Source organism: Chenopodium album, chromosome 2 (assembly GCF_948465745.1).
Source record: "Chenopodium album chromosome 2, dcCheAlbu1.1, whole genome shotgun sequence".
Lineage (NCBI taxonomy): Eukaryota > Viridiplantae > Streptophyta > Magnoliopsida > Caryophyllales > Amaranthaceae > Chenopodium > Chenopodium album.
In genome coordinates, this window is record NC_137835.1 from 38,576,343 (window position 1) to 38,600,438 (window position 24,096).

At 36.1% G+C, this 24,096-nt stretch overlaps 1 non-coding gene across 1 annotated transcript; it reads left to right on the forward strand.

Moving 5' to 3' along the window:
• The first annotated feature begins 1,959 nt into the window (after positions 1 to 1,959).
• Positions 1,960 to 2,066, forward strand: LOC145607046 (small nucleolar RNA R71). Its single transcript, XR_014105489.1, has one exon. It is a non-coding gene; the product is annotated as a small nucleolar RNA R71 (small nucleolar RNA).
• Positions 2,067 to 24,096: the final 22,030 nt, after the last annotated feature.

The window sequence follows — 24,096 nt, forward strand, 5'->3', positions numbered from 1 at the left end:
TTAATCATGCACACATTATCAATAGAGTGAGGGGAATTAGCACACATAATTCCTTGCACAAGAGACAAAGACTCATGCATTGGTTTCAACTCAAATGTTTCCTCTTTCTTACCAATTCTCAAGGTAATACAGCCTCCTTTTAAATCTATTAAGGCTCCTAAAAAAATGATAGGGATATGGTCATCTTCCGCAATCTCAAGCACAATGAAATCAACGGGAATAGTGAACCCCCATATCTTAAGAGGAACATCCTCAACTCTCCCGTTTGGAATCACAATAGTCCGATCGGCCAATTGAAGGGTTATGTTAGATGGGAGTAGCTCACCTAGCTCGAGTTTCTTGAAAATGGAATAAGGCATGACGGTCACACTAGCTTCAAGATCATAAAAAACATTATTAAACATTTTCCTTTTGATCTCACATGGAATAGAGAAGTTTCCCGGATCCTCCGTCTTCTTGGGCAACTCATTATGAATCAAATTACTACAACAACTCCCAATTTCAACATAATCAACTTCATTGCACATTCTCTTCCCACTCAAAAACTCCTTAAGGAACTTAGAGTACCTAGGCATTTGGGTAATTGCATCGGTGAAGGGGATAGAAAGGTGAACTTCCTTGAGCATAGCAATAAACTTTCCAAATTGCTCATCAATTTTGTGCCTCAAGAATTTTTGTGGGTATGGAAGGTCGGGTCTCTGCACTTCCTCATGCTCTTTCTCAATACTCCTTTTTTCCTCTTACACATCCTCATAACTCACACTCTTAGACTCAACTTTCTCAACTTCCACTCTTGGGTCACTCCTCTCCTCATCCTCCTCAATGGACCTAGAGGCTCCCTCGTTAAGAACTCTCCCGCTCCTAGTGATGATAGAATAAACGGGTTTCTTAGGTTCCTCTCCTTGAGAAGGCAAAGAGAATGGACTAGCACAATCCTTTAGAGTGTTGGCTAGTTGGGTTATTTGTGTCTCATGCATTTTTTTATGAGTCATCATCTCATTAAATTTCTTGTCACTCACCGACATATAAGTGCTTATGATCTTGGTTTGGTTATCAATCATTTCTTCCAAATTTGTCTGAAATGATGATGGTTGGGAATAAGTATTTTCACAATTGCCTTGAGGCTTTGGAGCAAAACCGGATGGGGGTCCCCTTCGGTTGTTATTTTGAAAACTTCCCCAATTTTGGTTGTTGTTCCAATTGCCACGACCTTGACTATTGCCACCATTATGGTAATGATTACCAAAGCCTTGAAATTGACTTTGGTTACCATACCCATGGCTCGGGTTTTGATTACTATAGCCTTGGTTGTTATAGTTACCTCGAAAACCTTAGTTTCCTTGGTTCCTATAGCCGCCATTGTTGTAGTTATCGAAACCACCTTGGGGGTGAGAATTCCTATTACTAAAACTCTTAGGTCCATCAAACCTTTGACCACCATTGGAATTAGACACAAAGTTCACATGTTCACATTCATTAATTTCAACATCATCACATCCATCAACAAAAGTTTGAGAACACATGGAAGAATCATGATCATAAGATCCACAAGAATAACAAAATAGACAACCACTTGGCATGTTATTGGAAGTAGAAGGAGAAGAGTTAGAAAGTGTACCTCCCCTTTTAGATTGGGAGGGAAGACTCAATGAATTCGTAGAAACAGTCTCAAGCTTTGCTTTGATCGACCTCACTTCCTTCCCTAGATTTGAAATTTGAGAAGACAAGTTGTTAATCGCGTTGAGATGATCCACCGAATAAACCGTCGAGCCACTCTTGCTCATAGACTCCCTCTCTCCTTCTTGCCAATCTCTACAGTATATCACCACATCCTCAGTTATGTCAACTACCTCTTCTTCCGTCCTATTCATTATAGGACCTCCGACTCCTCCATCTAGGCATGACTTGCCTTGAGCACTCAAGCCTCCATAGAAAATTTGTAGCACTTGATAGGTAGGAATTCCATGATGTGGACACTCTCTTTGGTAATCCTTGTACCTCTCCCATGCTTCATAGAGATTCTCATTAGGTCTTTGTTTGAATCCTTGGATCAAGGCCCTAGCACCCGTCGTCTTCTTTTGTGGCTAAAAGCGAGACAAAAAAGCTTTAATGACTTTATCCCACATCCTAAGGGAATTTGGCTTAACCTCTTTATCCAACCACTTTAAGGCACGACCAATAACATAAAAGGGAAACAACTTTAGCCGAATGAACTCTTGAGAAATGTCGTTCACCTTAATAGTATTACAATACTTCTCAAATTCCATTAGGTTATTTAACGAGCTCTCACTCTTGGCTCCCCTAAATTGCCTCCTTTCTATCAAAGTAGTCATGGCCGGTCTAATTTCAAAATTGTTCGCCAGTGTTGTAGGTGGAGCAATGCCACTCTCAAATCTATAGGCACCGGGAATTCCCAACTCCTTCAAAGCTACTCTTGGATTCTCTCCCATAGCTTGCTCTTCTTCTTCCTAAAACTCTTCTTCACTTGAGGAACTTAGGCTCAAAGACCGGTTGGCTACCCTTCTACGTGAAAGATTTCTTTCAATTTACGGATCCAAAGGAACTAAGGTCCTAACACGAGTTCTACTATGCATGCAAAAGCTCAAAAGAAATTGTTAGTAACACGACTACAAGTGTAGCCGAAAAGAAAGAAGAAAAATCTTTTTATATTTTTGAATAAAATGGAATAGACTCAACAACAATACACAATCACAACACCATTCCCCGGCAACGGTGCCATTTTGACGCGGGTTGAAGCTAGGTCATTGAAGCTAACCCCTACCCAAAGCCAAACAAAATTTGTAAACACTCAACACACCCCTACACAAGTATAATGGTAAGTAAAGGGTCGAACCCAAAGGAATGGTGGGCGATTATCTATTGTCTATGGTCAAGTTATTCCGAAATGTAATGATTGGGTGTGAATGTTATGCTAGGACAAAGACAACTAATAAACGAGAAGAAATCAAATGTAATAAACATTAGGGAAAGGATCCACATGCAATCGTAACAGATTCAACTAATTGGGAGCTCAAAGTGACTAAGTCAAGCAATGTGAGCGAAGACCAATCATGTAACCAAAAGAGCATATCAAGCTATTCTACTAGCGGTCTAAATAGCGTCAACTACGATAAACTCTAGCTAGGAAACATCACAAGACAACTCAATCGTTAAACGCAAGCCATAAATCAATGGTCCTTATCAATGCAAACTTATAATGCAATCTAGTGCAACAATAAAAGTTAGCTACTCTATAATTAATCACACACATGCACATGATCATCAACCAATTTAATCACATAGTCGACTCCATCAATTTTCCCCAATTAGCTTTAATCCATTACTCATACATGCTTCACCATTACCCTAGCAAGTTATCTACTCACTAGATACTGAAATCAAGATCAAAACAAGGCTAATCAACAAATTCATCATGATCAAATCAAACAAGCTAAAATCAAAATCAAATAAATCAAACTTTCAACAAAACTTGAACATTCAAACTAGAGTTTCTCTCTCTAATTTTTTTTTTTATCTAAAACTGATTCTAATTCTATTATAATTCTCCTCCTAATTCTCTTTTCCCTAAAATAGAAGAAAAAACTATATATAGGAAAGATACAAAAGAAGAGATAGCTAGATCGTCCCAAAAGAAACCCCGGAAGGTGCGGTCGCATCAGAGGAGAGGCGCGGTCGCGGGAAAAAGGGTACGGAACAGGGGCCCTGGCAGGCGCGTTCGCAACCGCACTAGACGCGCCCGCGCCACCTCGGTGCGCGGCCGCACCACCCTCGTGCGCGCCCGCACCTGGCAGAAGAGGAGCCCCCTTGTTCTTCGTCCAAGCTCATCCTCGTGGGCTCGTCTTTATGGTGATGATGAACAGCAAGGAAGGCATTCTTGAAAGGGCCATTTTGGTGGGTTCATGGCAAAGATGACGCCCCCACCGCATACGTGCACCGATCTCTTGACTTGCTCTTTGCGTTCCTTCAAACTTGAAGCTTCGAAAGGGGAACATGAGGCATCCAAATTGATGAGAAATATGAGAGGAAGACTCGAGAATCCTTGGAAACACGATCATAACCTAAAACTAAACGAAAAAAAACAAATAAAAGGGATAAAGAACAAATAAACAAAGAAATGCACAAAACAAGGAAACTAACTATGGAAAGCACAAACTAACGAAATAAAGAACAAAAGTAAGAAAAAAAATAAGGAAAAGGGCTATAAAATAGCATGATAATCATACTTAAAGAGGCCAAATGAGTGCCATAAATGACACTATTCAAAAAGCTGGTTAGTCCTCCAACTTATCTAGTTCATCCTACTACTAAGATGATTACTAGAGCAGATATGATGGCTATTGAGAACCATTATTTGTCAGTTTGGCCAGACCATTTAGAAGAAAATTGATGAAATATTAGCTCGATCTACTGTTCCATTGGATTCAGTTGGGGATAAGGATTAATCATTCAAAAGTGAATGCTGAACAACCACTGAAGGATCTTGAGCTCAATTTTTCATCTATTGCACAAGATCTTAATAGAACAGTACCAGGGGTTACTGTTCCATTTAAATTGGGTAATGTTCTATTGGTTTTGGGACCTGATTCTTTGACTGGTACCTCTACCGGTGCTTTCGATCAGCCTAAAGAGAAATCTAATGAGAAGCAAGCTTAGGCTAATAATCCATGAAGTAAAGGGGTTCAAGGGAAGCTTACTAGAAAAGGGCTCAATCTATCCTTTGTGGCTCTTGTCATTAAGGATGGTAAAATAATGGCTTAGTTGCAGAATTCAGAGCTGAAGCAAGGCAATTGTAAATGGAAGAATGCGATAGTGTTTTATGTTGTAGGGTATTTGTAACACCCTAGAAATTCCTTTCCTTTAAATACACACTTTACTCTTTTTAAAATACGTTTTAGGAATATCTAAGACATTACCGCCACCGTGAAAACGGCTAAGGCAACTATCAAAGATACACAGCGGAAGACTTGAAAACCAAAACTATTTAAATACCACAATTTAAAAAAAACCAAACCAACGAAAGTAAAGTTGAAAATCAACAAAACCAAAGTCAAATAAAATCCACTACAACTTGGAACCATTTAAGGCCCTTATTCAAAGCCGAAACAACCAAACTTTTGTCTTAGTCCATAAAGTAATATAATAAAATATTCAATGCATAAAACACATCATATCCTAATGGAAGCTAGCATGATTCTCTCTTCACTAATGCCCCGTCATGAACATGCTTCAATACCTGAAAATTGTATCTCTACTTGCCCCCACTACTCTCCATTAAAATGGATCATCGTAGGGCCAAGATAAAGACATGGCCAGACACAAACAACACACACAATCAGCAAAGCTGAATACATAAGCGTATTTAAACACACTAACATGCATTCTCCTATCATCACACACACTTACCTAATTGCACCTATTTACAAGCACACACAACAATCAACAAGACACTTTAACTAGACACTAAATAATTCATTTAGCGTTGATTACGCATCGAACGGGTTTCCAACTATACCTCTCCCAATAAATTGGGGTTAACTGACACGGGAGCTAACCGTGCCAGCAACAAACCTGTGCCACACATAGGTGGCGGAATTCCAGCGCATAATAATAATAAAAAGGAATATACAGCGTCCTGTACTCCGTTAGAAGTTATGATCAAATATAAAGTCACGTAACTCCCCCCATATGTTCATACTCAAGGTATATACGTTCCAAGAGTTTTGGTGCGTAATCTCTTTCACTTTACGTTATTTACATATTATTAGACTTGGTGATGACCCTCAAAGCATAACAATTCAATCATCAATAATAATTCAATCACTCAAACATACCAATTTAATTCTTGAATGTTTTGTGACCACATAATATTTAATGTTGAACCCTTTTTAATTCTACCTCAGTGTCAAAGACACCTTAAACGCATAAAGCGCCAAAAATCCTATCCCTCAGTGTTAAAAACACCTTAAGTGCACAAAGGCACCAACATACAATTTATTCCTTGTGTACATAGACACTTATATAGCTACTTTCTCATGCTTAAAGCATCACTAAAAATTATATGAACCATAATAAAATTTCTTTGCAATATTCCAAACATAATTAAACAATTAGTTTAATTAAACATGCTCTCTATCATGCCATAAATAAATATGTAGTCCATATAATCATGCCAAAATATAATTTTCCAATCCGTAAACCATCACAAATAATTCATGCTTCACAATTCAATCACCAACACCAATAATTCACAATTCAATACATAAACCTTAGCATGATACTACTTGTAATTGATTGAAATTAAACCTAGCATGATTCTAAATCATCAAAATATGTTAAGTACGCGAACGTACCTTGAGTACGTTATTAAAACTGCCACAACTAGTAGAAATCGCTTACTTCAAAGTCTCCTACACATTAAATCCATAATAGAGTCTTAATATTCACTCTAAACAAATTTCCAGCAATATATATTATTTTAAAACCCTTCATAAATTATTTAGAATAAGCTGAAATGATATTTAAAACACCCTAAATTAAGTCCCAATTAATGGGTAATAAAAATTTCTTCAAGAAACCCAATATTAAGTGTTGTACATAAAATTTCAGCACTTTATTATACTTAAAACTTGCTATAATTTGGTTTTAAAACACTTAAAACAAAGGCCTACCCTATTATACATCAAAATCTTTCAATAAATCATGAAACAAGAACCTAGGGTTTCAAAAATTGGGGCTTTTTAATCAAAAACCAAATTTGAAAATTAATTCATACAATTTACAATTATCAAACATCAAAATTAAACCCCTAAACTCATAATTTATATTTAGATCCAAGAATAGCTTAAATTAAAACAAGAAAGCTTAGTTTTTTGTTTTATATATATATAAATATATATATAGTTCGAAAAAAAGAAAGGGGAAAAAGAGGAGGAAGAACGACAGCCCCACCGGCTGCCGGCTGCTGGCGGTGGCGGCTACCTGCTGCCGGCGGCTTGCGCTGCTGGCAGCGGCGGCCACCAGCTGCCGGTGGCTAGCCACCGGTGGTGAGGGAGAAGGGCAGCCGAAAAAAATAAGGGGAAGGGGAAAAAGAAAAAGAAAGAAAAATAAGGAGGAGAGAGAGAGAAGTTTACCTTGGGTTTTCTCCACTCTGGGCAAAGTTTGATTTGCCTCATAAGTGGGATATTTAAACCCCTTCTCTACTAACCCTCTTCCAGGTTTTCCAAATTCCTTCCCTAATAAAACTTGTTAAAAATTAAACTTTCCTAAAAAAAAACCCGAACTTTAAAATAAAATAATTCAATAAACTTTCCTTTAATAATAATATTAATTAAAATACTTTAATTAAAATAATTAAAACTATTTAAATACTTTATAAAATACATACTTTAAATAAAATACTTATAAAATACGGGGTATTACAGTATACCCCCCTTAAAAAAGTTTCGTCCTGAAACTTGGGGAACGAAATTCAAACTTTTTTTCCTTAATATGTATAGTATTGCTGTACTTTTTGTCACTCCTTTACTGTTTTATGTCTCTTTGAGAGCATAAATACTCGAAATACTTGTTTAAATTCGTGCAAAGAGCACAAAAATAACTGAAATATAGCGAAAAAGCGCGAAATTCTACCGCATTCTACCCCCCTTAAAGAAAACGAGTTACGCCCCCGTAACTCTACATACCTGAAACAACTCTGGGTATTTCTTTTTCATTTCATTCTCTGCTTCCCAAGTGAATTCTCATATTCTTGGTTAGACCAAAGTACTTTTACAATCTTAACGTTCTTGTTGCGTGTACTACGCACTTTACTGTCAAGAATCTTGACAAGTCTCTCTTCATAGGTTAAACTTTGATCTAACTCGATGGTTTCGGGTTGTAGCACATGAGATTTATCGGGGATGTACCTTCTCAATTGGGACACATGAAATACGTCATGTACTTTACTAAGCTCCATACGTAAGGCTAACCTATAAGCTACTTTGCCTATTCTTTTAGTATTTCATATGGACCGATGTATTTTGGACTGAGCTTTCCTTTCTTCCCAAATCTCATCACTCCTTTCATTGGTGACACTTTTAGTAACACCTTATCGCCAATTTCAAATTCTTCTTCTCTTCGCTTTAAGTCTGCATAACTCTTTTGGCGATCTTGAGCTGCTTGGATTTTAGCTTGAATTTCCCTTACTTGTTTGACTGTGTCTTCAATCATTTGAGGCCCAAGAATCATAGTTTCACTAATGTCGTTCCAACAAATTGGACTTCTACATTTTCTCCCATATAAAGCCTCAAATGGTGTCATTCCTATGCTTGCGTGGTAACTATTATTATAGGAAAATTCAATTAAATCCAAACTGTCTTCCCAACCTCCCTGGAAGTCTATTACACAAGCTCTTAACATGTCCTCCAAGGTTTGAATAGTTCTTTCAGTTCGCCCATCTGTGGCAGGGTGAAATGTTGTACACATCTTAAGTATGGTGCCAAAATTTTCTTGAACACTTTTCCAGAATTTTGAGAGAAATCTGGAATCCCTGTCAGAAACAATATCTTTTGGAACTCCATGTAACCTTACTACATGCTTGATGTAAGCCTTCGCAAGTTGCTCCATCTTCCAAGTTTCTTTCATTGGTATAAACACTGCTGATTTCGTAAGTCTTTCCACCACTACCCAAATGGTATCATTTCCACTCCTTGACTTAGGTAAGCCAGTCACGAAATCCATTGAAATGCAATCCCACTTCCATCCTGGGATTTCCAATGACTGTACAGTCCCTTGAGGCCTCTTGTGCTCTATTTTTACCTTCTGACATGTTAAACACTTTGCCACAAATTCAGCAACCTCATTTTTCATTCTAGGCCACCAAAATATCTTCTTCAAATCCTTATATAACTTGTCTCCTCCCGGGTGTACTGAGTAAGGTGTGTTGTGGCCTTCTTCCATCAACTTTTTCTTCACTTCCTCACATTTCTGTGGTACACACCATCGACCTTTATACCTCAAGCTCCCATCTTCGTGAATTTTGAAGTCTATAGCTTTTCCTTGCTTAATTTTCTCACGAATCCTATCCAACTTCACATCTCCCTCTTGGTTCTTTCGAATCTTGTCAAATATTGTTGGTTGGATACTCAGATTCGCAAAAATACCTGCTGGTACTTCCCATTCCACGACTTCTAAATTTAATTTTGCCATTTCTCTACATAACTCATTAGCTACTACTAACGAGTTTAATCCATGACTAGTTTTACGACTTAGAGCATACGCCACCACATTTGTTTTCCCTTCGTGGTATTGTATGTCTAGATCGTAATCCGTCGTATACTCTAGCCATCTCCTTTGACGAGAGTTCAAATCCTTTTGGGTGAAAATGTACTTTAAGCTCTTATGGTTTGTGTAAATTCTACATTTCACTCCATACAAATAATGGCGCCAAATTTTCAGTGCAAAAATGATGGCGGCTAATTCCAAATCATGGGTTGGATAGTTTACCTCGTGTGTTTTTAGATGTCTTGATGCGTATGCAATCACCTTTCCATTTTGCATAAGCACACACCCCAAACCATTCTTTGATGCATCACTATATACATCATACAGTCCACTATCATCTGGAAGTGTAAGCACTGGTGCTGTAACTAATTTGTGTTTTAAGAGTTGGAACGCCTCTTCACACTTCCCATCCCATTCAAACTTCTTGTCCTTATTCATTTGAGTAGTCATGGGTTTAGCAATCTTGGAAAAATCCTTAACAAAACGCCTGTAATACCCTGCTAAACCTAAGAAACTTCACACATCAGATACTAAGATGGTTTTCTCTCAATGTTTGCAGAATTGCCCTTAGGTGTTCTACATGCTCTTCTTTGTTCTTTGAGTACACCAAAATGTCATCTATGAACACCACTACAAACTTATCCATAAATTGATGAAACACCCTATTCATCAAATCCAAAAAGATTGCTGGAGCATTCGTCAATCCAAAAGGCATAAATGTAAACTTGTAGTGTCCATATCTTGTCCTAAATGCCATTTTAGGGATGTCCTCATCAGCAATTCTCAATTGGTGATATCCTGACCTCAAGTCAATTTTCGAAAACACTGCGGCACCCTTTAGTTGGTCAAATAGATCATCTATTCTTGGTAACGGATACTTATTCTTTACGGTCACCTTATTTAATTCCCTGTAATCAATGCACAGTCTCATGCTTCCATCCTTTTTCTTCACAAATAGAACTGGGGCTCCCCAAGGAGAGGCACTTGGTCTAATGTATCCCTTTTCCAGTAAATCCTGCAACTGTTCCTTCAACTCACTCATTTCTGCAGGTGCCATTCGATATGGTGCCTTGGATATAGGGGTTGTTCCGGGAACTAAATCTATGGTAAAGTCGATTGCTCTCTTAGGTGGCCTTCTTGGAATTTCCTCTGGAAAATACATCTAGTTATTCATTTACTACTTCTATGTCCCCTTGATTTGTCACTTGTTCATGGTCCATATCCCTGACACTGCAGAAATATACTGGATGCCCCTTCTTCATGTACTTTGCTAACTTTTGCACTGAAATTAACCTTGGGCACTTAGTTTTACCTTTCATCCAGTATGTCAGCGACTCATTACCACTTGTGACCATCTTCACTTTTTGTGATCTACAACTAATCTCAGCATTATACTTACTCATCCAGTCCATTCCCAGAATATATAAGGTCAAAGTCACTCAACCCAAACTCAATAAAGTCAGACAGTAATATCTTCCCTTCTATTTCTAAAGGCACGTTTCTAAAAGTTTTGGTACAATTCACTACCCCACCTGTCGGGATGGTTATAGGTAAATCAACTGCCTCTACTATTTTTAAGCAGTCCTTATGTTTTGAAACAATACCCTTAGAAACAAAAGAAAAAGTTGCACCAGAATCAAACAATACTTTAACAGGAATAGAGTTAATAGAAAAAGTACCAGTGATAACATCTTTCGTGGCCTTTGCCTCGTGCCTACTCAAAACATTCAGTTTCCCTGCAGGTCCTCCCTTTTTCTGGCTGTTACTATTGTTGGTGTTACTGTTTCTTACCCCATTCTGCTGCACTCCCTTATTCCGAGAAAAATTGTTGTTGTTCCCTTGGAAATTCTTCTGGTTTCCTCCTGAGTTATAGTTGTTTTGTTTATTCCCATTAGCATTCTTAGAGTAACACTCATACTCCCTATGCCCCAGTTTGTTGCAAGCTCGACAAGCAACCAAATTGCCTTCACAATCCCTCCAAGGGTGATTGTTCCTACACCACATGCAGAAGTAAATTCTTCCATTCTTATTATTCCCCTGGTTATTGTTTCTAGCCCCTCCATTGTTGCTACGTCCCCCTTGACGGTTATTATTCTGGAAATTATTATTATTGGGGAAATTATTGTTATGGTGGTATTTCTTCTTTTTAAAACCATTCTGGTTTCCCTGTTGGTTTCCAGAAACTTGTCCCACTTCCTTCCTCTTCTCTCTTCCTTCTATTTCAGCTAACTCTTTCATCTTCTTTTCCTCCAGAGCATAAAGGTGTGCGACCCTTCCATATACTTCATCCAGGGTCTCAAATACCTGCCCGCACAGCTTCAACTGCAGATCAATAGTTAACCCATTCTCAAACTTCCTAGCTTTTGCTTTCTCCGTAGAGACGGATCCTTCAGCAAAACGGGATAACTCAATAAACTTGGTGTAATATTCCGTAACTGTCATCTTGTCCATCCTAAGGTTTGAAAATTCCTCAGCCTTCTGCTTCTGCAAAAAGCTAGGATAAAACTTGTCTCTCACTTTTTCTTGGAATTTGGTCCAGTTGAACCCAGGTAATGCTCTAATGGTAGCCTCGTTTTGTTGCCACCAAAGGTCAGCTTCACCCCTCAGATAGTAGGTAGCACAACCTACTTTGGAGTTTTCAGGGCATCCCACAGCTCCAAACATTTTTTCAAATTCCCTTAACCAATTTTCCAACACAACAGGATCAGGCTCGCCCTGATAGGTTGGTGGCTTGCTCTGCGCCACCTTTTTAAAGAGCTCCCCTTGAGCATCCCCGTTACCAGTTGAGTTCCTTGCCAATTGTTGGGCAACCGCTGCCAATTGCCTCACTACATCATTCAAATCATTTCCACCACTACCTGAACTTCGTCCCCCTTCCATTTGGTCTCTCCTGAATATAGGACAAGGATAACTATTAGAAATGGCTAGGTTTAGCTCTCAAGACGAACACCCGTATATATTTAACGACTTTTGAAACATTTATAGTAAAATTTGAAGCTAACAATTTGGGATAGCAATTGCTAAAAATTCCCTTAATGTAGCTTTATCAATTAATATTGATTGCTAACCAACCATGCATTTAATAAAGCATCACAATAAATATAAAAATAATTCCCATGGACGTTTGCGGTTTATAAATGTTTGTTGGAGATAAGTTGCTTGGAATGGTGATTACTGGAATAATGGTGTGATATGGAATATTTGTAAAACAAAAGAATTTATAAATAAAAATTTATCAAACAAATAAATAAGGTTTATTAATTAAAATAGACTGAAGATATTAAAATAAAAAGTGTGTTTCAAAAACTGATGTGGTCATGCCACTTATTTGCTAAAACTGAAATAAAAAATAAATTTTTAAAATAAAGAATATGAACTCGTGGCGAGGAAAGTCATAAGATTTAATCCTTTCGAACGTTGTCCCTTTTGTCGGTGGATTGCTTGTAGCTTGAAGGATCGAAGTTAGAATGATTTGACTCCTCCATTGGTTCAGGTGATTCAGATTCAGGTTCTACTGGAACAAACTCCCCTTCTTCTTCCTCATCCGAGGAAATATCTATAATTATTGGAGTTGGAGGTGGGTTTGGATCAGAAATGTCCATAAGTGAACTATTACCCTCTTGTTTTTCTCCATTCTCTGCTGGATTACCCCCCGACGAAGAAGAAGAAGAAGCAGAATTTTCTGGTTGTTGATTTGGAGGAGGATTGTTCTCTGCTGGGTTATCAAGGTAGTAGTCAGGGTAGGGAAGGTTTAAGCGCTGACAATAAAATTTCTCCACCCTTACGAGATATTTGGTTAAGAAAATATAGTTTGGATACCACTGGCCATAATAGTCTCTGTATTTATTGTAATTTGGGATGTCTCTTGGAAGATAAAAATCAGAAAATCTTTGTTTGACAGCAAAGTAAGGGGGCTCCTCTGGAAGACAATGGACAATCATTGCCGAAATACGACCAGGGGTGTCATAAACTTTCTCCCGTAGGACATTGCTCATGTAGGAACAAAAGTATCTGATCTTTTCTACAAAGTCATAGGGGTGTTCATTATTTTTCTTTACGAGAGATCCCATTTGGGTAAACTTGCTAGGAAAGATTGGCATCCTGTAGAGAAAAGGTTTAGAATAGATTTCCCTTCCCTAAAGAAATTAAATAAAATGAAATAAATAATACAAAGTTCAGTGTTGAATCATACAATCTGAAGAATCACATAAAATAATACATATATTGCATGCTTTCATCACAAACATTTAGTCATACAACATGCTTGAACACCCTAAAATAAAATTTATGCACACAGGGAAGAAATTAAATTCTAGCCTATATGCCCTTTCCTTTCCTACCCAAGCTCATCAACATATTAATAAAAGCTTTTAACACATAATTCTTACCTCAATCCTTGGTCCCTGCAAAATTAACAAACTAAAAAAATTTAACTCTGCTAAAAAAAATATATATCAAAATTATAGGGAAGGGGCCAAATTTTCGGCCTTCATAAAAAAAAATAGAAAAAAATAAATTTCGGAAAATAAAAAAAATTTCGAGTGTCCCTAAAAAAATTTTCGGACCAAAATAAATAAAAAAAATAGAATGAAATAATAAAAAAAAAATTCGGCCCTCTTAATAAAATAAATTAAAATAAAATAAAATCGGAATGAAATTGACATTGTAAAATTAAATCAGCACTTGGCCAAGTTTAAATCATAATAAAAACGTTTTCGTGATAGTGGTGATTTAAAATATCAACCTAAGCTCCCAGATACCACTTTGTAACACCCTAGAAATTCCTTTCCTTTAAATACACACTTTACTCTTTTTAAAATACGTTTTAGGAATATCTAAGACATTACCGCCACCGTGAAAACGGCTAAGGCAACTATCAAAGATACACAACGGAAGACTTGAAAACCAAAACTTTTTAAATAACACAATTTAAAAAAAACCAAACCAACGAAAGTAAAGTTGAAAATCAACAAAACCAAAGTCAAATAAAATCCACTACAACTTGGAACCATTTAAGGCCCTTATTCAAAACCGAAACAACCAAACTTTTGTCTTAGTCCATAAAGTAATATAATAAAATATTCAATGCATAAAACACATCATATCCTAATGGAAGCTAGCATGATTCTCTCTTCACTTATGCCCCGTCATGAACATACTTCAATACCTGAAAAGTGTATCTCTACTTGCCCCCACTACTCTCCATTAAAATGGATCATCGTAGGGCCAAGATAAAGACATGGCCAGACACAAACAACACACACAATCAGCAGAGCTGAGTACATAAGCGTAATTAAACACACTAACATGCATTCTCCTATCATCACACACACTTACCTCATTGCACGTATTTACAAGCACACACAACAATCAACAAGACACTTTAACTAGACACAAAATAATTCATTTAGCGTTGATTACGCATCGAACGGGTTTCCAACTATACCTCTCCCAATAAATTGGGGTTAACTGACACGGGAGCTAACCGTGCCAGCAACAAACCTGTGCCACACATAAGTGGCGGAATTCCAGCGCATAATAATAAGAAAAAGGAATATACAGCGTCCTGTACTCCATTAGAAGTTATGATCAAATATAAAGTCACATAACTCCCCCCATATGTTCATACTCAAGGTATATACATTCCAAGAGTTTTGGTGCGTAATCTCTTTCACTTTACGTTATTTACATATTATTAGACTTGGTGATGACCCTCAAAGCATAACAATTCAATCATCAATAATAATTCAATCACTCAAACATACCAATTTAATTCTTGAATGTTTAGTGACCACATAATATTTAATGTTGAACCCTTTTTAATTCTACCTCCATGTCAAAGACACCTTAAACACATAAAGCTCCGAAAATCCTATCCCTCGGTGTTTAAAACACCTTAAGTGCACAAAGGCACCAACATACAATTTATTCCTTGTGACATAGACACTTATATAGCTACTTTCTCATGCTTAAAGCATCACTAAAAATTATATGAACCATAATAAAATTTCTTTGCAATATTCCAAACATAATTAAACAATTAGTTTAATTAAACATGCTCTCTATCATGCCATAAATAAATATGTAGTCCATATAATCATGCCAAAATATAATTTTCCAATCCATAAACCATCACAAATAATTCATGCTTCACAATTCAATCACCAACACCAATAATTCACAATTCAATACATAAACCTTAGCATGATACTACTTGTAATTGATTGAAATTAAACCTAGCATGATTCTAAATCATCAAAATATGTTAAGTACGCGAACGTACCTTGAGTACGTTATTAAAACTGCCACAACTAGTAGAAATCGCTTACTTCAAAGTCTTCTACACATTAAATCCATAATAGAGTCTTAATATTCACTCTAAACAAATTTCCAGCAATATATATTATTTTAAAACCCTTCATAAATTATTTAGAATAAGCTGAAATGATATTTAAAACACCCTAAATTAAGTCCCAATTAATGGGTAATTAAAATTTCTTCAAAAAACCCAATATTAAGTGTTCTACATAAACTTTCAGCACTTTATTATACTTAAAACTTGCTGTAATTTGGTTTTAAAACACTTAAAACAAAGGCCTACTCTACTATACATCAAAATCTTTCAATAAATCATGAAACAAGAACATAGGGTTTCAAAAATTGGGGCTTTTTAATCAAAAACCAAACTGAAAATTAATTCATACAATTTACAATTATCAATCATCAAAATTAAACCCCCAAACTCATAATTTATATTTCGATCCAAGAATAGCTTAAATTAAAACAAGAAAGCTTAGTTTATATATATATATATATATATATATATATATATATATATATATATATATATATAGTTCGAAAAAAAGAAAGGGTAAAAAGAGGAGGAAGAACGGCAGCCACCACCGGCTGCCGGTTGCTGGCGGCGGCGGCTGCCTGCTGCCGGCGGCTTGCGCTGCTGGCAGCGGCGGCTACCAGCTGCCGGTGGCTGGCAGCGGTGGTGAGGGAGAAGGGCAGCCGAAAAAAATAAGGGAAAGGGGAAAAAGAAAAGGAAAGAAAAATAAGGAGGAGAGAGAGATAAGCTTACCTTGGGTTTTCTTCACTCTGGGCAAAGTTTGATTTGTCTCATAAGTGGGATATTTATACCCCTTCTCTACTAACCCTCTTCCAAGTTTTCCTAATTCCTTCCCTAATAAAACTTGTTGAAAATTAAACTTTCCTAAAATAGAACCCCAACTTTTAAATAAAATAATTAAATAAACTTTCCTTTAATAATAATATTAATTAAAATACTTTAATTAAAATAAGTACAACTATTTAAATACTTTATAAAATACATACTTTAAATAAAATACGTATAAAATACGGGGTATTACAGTATTACCCGACAATTGCTGGTGTTCACAGGTATAATGATGAAAAGTGGAAATCTTTTCTGAAACCTGACATCTATTGGCATGATGATGGTTATTTTTTGATTAAGTTTCAGAACTCTGATGATTTGAACACTGTTTTGACTGCTGGGGCACACATGTTCTTTGGCAGACCTGTTATTGTTAGACCTTGGTCGGATAAGTTTAATTTTCATAATGAGGTGCTTAGAATTGTCCCTTTGTGGTTTTAATTTCTAACCTACCTCTCAACTGCTAGGATATTGAGACCTTGAGTAGATTAGGTAGTGTTATTGGTGTTCTAATATGTGCAGATGAATGTACATCCAAACAACTGAGAGTCTCTTTTGCTAGACTATTAATTGAAGTGGATGTTACAAAGTCATTGCCTGGTAGTGGATGAGTAGAGAGTCCTGCAGGTGATTTGGTTGAGCAACAGATTATATTTGAATAGGCTCCTCCCTTTTGTAAGAAGTGTAACAAGGTTGGTTATAGCTGTCAGCAGCCTGTAAAGCATGTATCTCAGAAGAAGGCTACAGCAGGAAAGCAGTCTCACAGGGAACCAGCTAAGGTTTAGGTTCCTAAACAAGTTGCTCCTATACTTGAAACTACAATCCCTCCAACTGCTGATATTTCTGTTCATTGTGCTGTTGTTATTACTCATGACCCTACTGCCCAACAACATGATTCTAATTATTAGGGGATTGTAGGTAGGAAGCATAAGAGTCATAGTGATGCCCTTGATGAGTGTCATTTATGGAACTCATTTGGTTCTCTTTAGGGTGAAATTCATGTTATTTTATGGCTCTTTTCTTTATTTTTCCTTAGCTTTACTCTTTATTTCTTAGTTTGTATTTTCTTAGTTGAATTTCTATTTGTATGCATTTCTTGGTTTATTTTATTAATTTCCTAGTTGAATTTCTATCCGATAAGAAACGCAATATTATGGCCTATCGAAGTTGACAAATTTTGCTGACGCTACGCGCGCCCGAACGGACGAGCTTTGCCCGACGGAATACGAGTACAGTTCCAGCGTGAATGAAGCCTTCTCTAGTTACAAATCTGCACAAAAACAAACTCCCACAACCATTAGTTACACTCTCCTTACCTCTCTAAAATAAAAAAAGATAAATAAAATAAAGGGTTATTCTATACAGTGCCCCTGGGGTATTGACTTTTCCAAGCTGTGCCCACCCATTTTCAAAATTCTACACTGTACCCTCAAATTACATTTAGCGTCTACGATGTAGCCCTATCTTAATCCCTCCCGTTAAATTTCCGTTAACTTCAAAATAAATAAATTAAAAAAAAAAAAAACAAAAAAAACCCAAACACCTCTCTCTCCTCCCTCACAACTACGTACCCACCACTACACCTCCACCGCACCACCACCGCACCACTGCCGCACCACCAAGTCGTGCGCGCTCCTCTCTCCTCGACCCACCACCGCGCGCGTCACCCTCCTCTCTCCTCTCTCCACCGAGCCGCGCTCCTCTCTCCTCGACCCACCAACCGCGACAGCCCAAATTTCGTTTTTCATGCCCAAATTTTCGACCAATTGAACTATATTCGTGCAGATTTTTATTGGAAAAATCAATTAAAACAAGTTTTGTGTATTGAATCTCAATCTAATTGAACCAAAATTGATGATTTAACAATTAAAATCAAATTGGGGAAAAAATTAGGGTTTTATATTATTTTAAACCAAATTCTTTGATTTCAAAACAAAAACAACAATTAACAACTTAATTTTGCAATTAGAATCCAATGAAATAAAAGCCCTAAACCAATTTGTCAAAATTTCACTTCGAATTCGAATTCCTCCCTTGCCTTGACCAATAGTTTCTTTGGTGGTGCACTAGGTGGTGACGCGCGGTGGTGGGTCGAGGAGAGAGGAGCGCGGCTCGGTGGTGCGGCTGGGGGTGCGGCGGTGGTGCGGCTGGAGGTGTAGTGGTGGATGGTGGGTAGTTGTGAGGGAGGAGAGAGGTGTTTACGGTTTTTTTTTTTTTTAATTTTTTTAATTTTTTTTAAGTTAACGGAAAGTTAACTTAAGTTAACGGAGGGATTAGGGCGGGGTTACATCGTAGACACTAAAGATACTTCGGGGGTACAGTGTAGAATTTTGAAAATGGGTGGGCACAACTTAGAAAAGTCAATACCTCAGGGGCACTGTATAGAAAAACCCTAAAATAAAATACACACACACAAAAATAAGAAAAAACTAAGCTAAAAAGCAAAATAAAGTACGGGTTGCCTCCCTAAGTAAATCAATGAATAAATAAATCAATACTTCACCCCAAAATAATTTAAATTAATAAATATAATTCAAGGTAAATCTGACAAACATGTAGCAAAGTCAACCAATCAAATCCATCCAATTACCAATCTTCCCTAACAATTTTCAAATAGAGCAAACCACAAGAGCATATAGAATTCAAGACTAGTGCACAAATAGTCGATTCAAAAAGACAAGCACTCAACCTAAATAGTCGACTCAAAATATGTCAAATCATTCTTCGCATTTATAATCAACTAATTTCACATTTACACAACTCTATGCACAAAGGTCGAAAGGTCTTTAAACTTGTAATGTAAAGCTAGGGTAAAACGGTAGGAAATATTTGGGAAAATGTGAAAGCAACGCCATGCTTAGAAGAGTTAAATCCTAATAAATAAAACCAAGGTAAAAAATAAATAATGAACATAAACCTCCAACACAACTAAACTCTACAAAGTTCACCAAACAACCAATCGAATATTTCATAAATTCTCCAACACTTACAAATTTACTCATAAAATATGACATTATAGAACTTGAGTGAAATAGCAAACCTTAAACAATTTTTTTTCATTAAACTTGATTTCTTTTTTCTTTTGAATTATTTTTCTTGAGCAACCTTCAATAGAACACTTGAACATTGAAATAAATTTTTTTCTTCTGCTCTTTTATTTCTTTTTATCTCACATTTGAATTTTTTTCAACTTTGAACCACAATTTCTTATATTTTTTTTTCAATCACAATATCAAAATAACAAATCACTCTTCTTTTGTTCCCACATTGTGTAAATTATATGCACACTACAACTCCTACACCTCACTAACTAAAAGCTCCCCTAAGCCAAGTTTAGGACTAGTAACCAATGGGGCTAAATAGGTTTGTAATGTGGTAAATAAACAATAAAAGGGCACAAGCAACAACATGAGTAGCAAGAAGGGAACAAATTTTTCTAATATCTAAAGGCTCCCTAAAATAATAAACGTCTTTGTCCTCCTTAATGTGCATAATAACGAGTCATAAAAACATTACTTAAAGTTAAAAATCAATCCCCAACTTAGCTTCTTTGACATACCAGGAACTAACACACAATTCCTAACCAAATCAACTAGTCCAGCACTATAATCACAAGTAGTTGGGAAAAATTAACGCATGTTATGGTTTCAAGGCATTCAAACATCAAATCATGACTAACCTATCCACAATGCTCATCATCATATACCAAGAATCAAAACAATTTCAAAAAATTTTAATCAAGGGGCACAAGGAAGCATGATTTATAATTAATTGGAACGTATTTTTGGATTATTTTTTTTTTAAAGCAATAGAAACTAACATATAAAAGAAATAAAATCTATACTAAGCACACCAAAAGGAAATAATTCAATAAATAAATAAAATAAAAAGAGAGAGGGTGACCAATCGCACACGAGAACCTCTCCCCAAGCTAAATTAGACAACGTCCTCATTGTCTTAAAGGGAAGCTAGTAGTCAAGGTGACTACTCATCATCATCACAACAACAATGTGACCAAAGCCTCAAGGATTGCAATGCATCTCTTTGGAACAAATTTGGGCAAGAATGAAACAAAGTGTTAGTGGGAAAAAGTCCAAATTTGAGTCAGGTATACTCTTTCAATCATAACTTTTTATATATAAGTGATAATGTAGTGATTCTAATTTCATTGGAAAGTATACTTGAAGTGCTTTCCAACTATAGTTCACACACAAAAATCCGATAAGAAATGCAAAAGTTATGGCCTATCAAAGTTGACAAATTTTGCTGACGCTACGCGCGCCCGATCAGGCAAGCTCTGAAGGTAAAGGAAGCGATAAGAAAATATGCATGAAAATCTCAAGCCAAAAGGCTTTGCAAGCGGCTTCAACCAATGAAGGTAAAGGTGTTCCCATGGTAGAGCTCAAACCCTTACCATCACACCTTAGGTATGAGTTCTTAGGCCCAAAATCTACTTATCTCGTGATTGTTAGTGCATCTTTGAGTGAAAGCCAAGCTCAAGCGTTATGCTGTGTTTTGAGAAGGCACCAAGGTGCGTTGGGATATACCATAGTGTAGGCGCACTTCGCACGACGCCTATGTAAAAAGCATGTTGTGAATATGCTTGGCACTCATAGGATGTGGGATTTGACACAATACGATTAGGGACAAATAAAGTAGGGAGTCGCCAACAAGTTTTTAAGGAACTTGTAAACCGTTCACGGATCATAAAAGGCAACCAACATAAAGGGACAACGAAGGCAACAACGATTGACCCGTGATGGTTACACCCCATTCATAATCCATGAGATTACTAACTCCATATGGTTCGAAACCACGAAAGGAGGATCGGGGATGATGGTACGAAGTGAGTCATGGAGTCACATTCGCCCGTATTGGCCTCTACTCGATTCTTATTGTGAAAAGTGATTCATGCGATCTCAAAGGCATACAAACAAAATATTCAGTTTGCTCCAACTATTTCTAGGCTAAATTGGTTGAATATTAATGCAACACATTATTCTAAAATATTGTGATCACTTGATTTAATAACAAGATTAAAAAGGATCCTAAACCGGTTGTCCAAATTATCTTATTAGGCGTGATTTTCAATTACATATTCCCTTTAAACATGCAATATGGTGATCATAAAAATAATAGAATAAACATTAATATTGGAAGCAATTTAATCACAATTCCAACAACATAAAATCGTTAGAAAAATAATAGAAATAAAAGGAACATGATTTTTACTTTGATTCTGTTTGTTTGCAACTACAAAATTATAAACGAGTTAGTAAATTCAAGGAAATAATGAAACAATGATAAAATTAAATCAAAAGAGAGTGATGAAAATACACAACAACCTTCTACTTCATACGTTAAAAATTTAAAATTAATAGAACGAACATGGAGGTAGTCATTGTCTTTATCATCCAATAATGACTTGAAAATTTTACCCTCACGAATAACCTCATTATCAATTAAGGAATTTTCAACCAATGCTTCTACAACTAATGATTTTTCAATCGCCGATTCGTCAAGCAATGATTTTTAAACCACAAATTCTATAACGGGTTCTTCATCCTTAATAGCGTTCTTATTATTATAGTGTCCATAGACTATTTTCATCAAGATCCTTCCAATAACTTTCATTAGCAACTAATCGTTTCCGAATATGGTCATATGTATATGGAAAGACTCTAAAATCATCCGGAGCACGCACAAAAAACGCACTATAAGGGCTTTTAGGATTTTCATGACAAAGACGATATTGACAACAACAGTATTCAGGTGCTGCATAAAAATCATATAATTCTTGTAGTGGAGTACGGGTTGATATTTTCAACTCATAAAAAAATAAATAATAAAACAAAATAATCTGGACTCTAATAATAATTAGAAATAAAATTAAAACCGTTTCCCCGGCAATGGCGCAAAATTTTGACAGGTTAAAGTCGTATCAACTAATCAAAATTAATTCCTAAAACCACTAACAAAAATAGATAGGGAAGTAGGGTCGAATCCATAGGAAACAAGTCTTTCTATTCCTAATTAATTAATAAAATCTAAATTATAGAGTAACTAAATTATAAATATGATGAAATTAGACTAAAGGAGATAAAAGTAGGGAGAAATCAATTAATTAAATCGTAGGGTATAGGTTCACGAATAAAAAATATTTCAGGGTAAAAAATAATAATCAATTATCAATGCATCAATTAATCAGATCATGAAGGGCTTTCGCTACGTATTACAATCACAGAGTTAATTTACCTGCATTAAATCTCATCTCTCGAATCTTGACTTAACCTTTTTAAATTAGTCCGCCTATTGAAACTAAGCCTAAACATCAATTCTCATCTCTCGAATCTCGAATCAATATTGCTAAACTCATACATAATAGACCTGCACAAGTCTAGTTGAATAGTATTAAATCAATCAATAGGAAATTAATCAAGCATTGACAATCAACAACAATAAATTATCCTCTCCATATTATTTATGGATCCCCACAACCCTAGAATTAAACTATTCATGCATAATTAAAACTAAACTAATCAAAACAATAAAAGGAGACATAATTAAGATCAAATCAAAGAAAATAAGTAATAAAGGAGAGAAGAGATAGTACCAAAAGAAAGAAATATAAATTTGAATAAATTAAGAGTTTAGAGAGTGAAATAAGGGAGAAAGTAATACTAAGAGTTTAATTAAGTGGAGAGCGAGAGAAAAGTTAGAGAAAGAAAGAGAAAAGAAAACTAACTAAAAACTAAATTAAAACTAATGAAAAATTAAATTATGAAAAGAACTAAACTAAAAGCTAAAAGTACCTAATACTAAAACTAAAACTAAAACTAAGATAACTAAGCTAAGATATTTCCCCCTCAAAACCTACGTACAACTTCCTTATTTATATGAAAAGGAGTAGAAAAAGATGTTTTCATAAAGTCAAACATCTAAGCCTACTAAAACTACTAATCCTACAGTTGCGTGAAATTGGAGCTAAGGCCATTAAAAGCCATAAACCAACGTCAGCGTAGAAGCCCTATCAAATTGCAAGCCCAAAAGCAATCAGCAAGCCTAATGCTGAAGTTTTTCGCTCGACCGGGCCAGGCCTCGCCTGATCACGCCTGCTGATCCGCACGCCCAGCAGCTACAGATCTTCAAATTGGGCCTTTTTCACTTGGGCTTTTAACTTGACCTTTGTTGTCCTATGATTTATGGCATTATCATCACTTGGCTCGTGATATTAGTTCGTAAAACTTGGACTTATTCACCAATCGATCCCTTAATCACCGAACTAAATATAATTAGCTCGACCTTGGGCTTCAAATATTTGGTCACGAAATACGATCTAACTCCAACGTTTTCGTAGTGGCTTAAGAAGGTCGGAATTATTATAAATTTGCAAATTCCTACAAAATAATACCAACTCTACAAATACACTAGAAAACGATTAGTAATAAAAATAGCTCCGCAGAGCTCAAATAAGCACAAATATGATCGTGGGACGGGGAATAAAAATATATATAAAATAGACTCATCAAACTCCCCCAAGCTAAACCTTTGCTTGTCCCTAAGCAAATTAATGAATAATTAAATCAATACTTCACCCCCAAAAATAATTTATATTAATAAATATAATTCAAGGT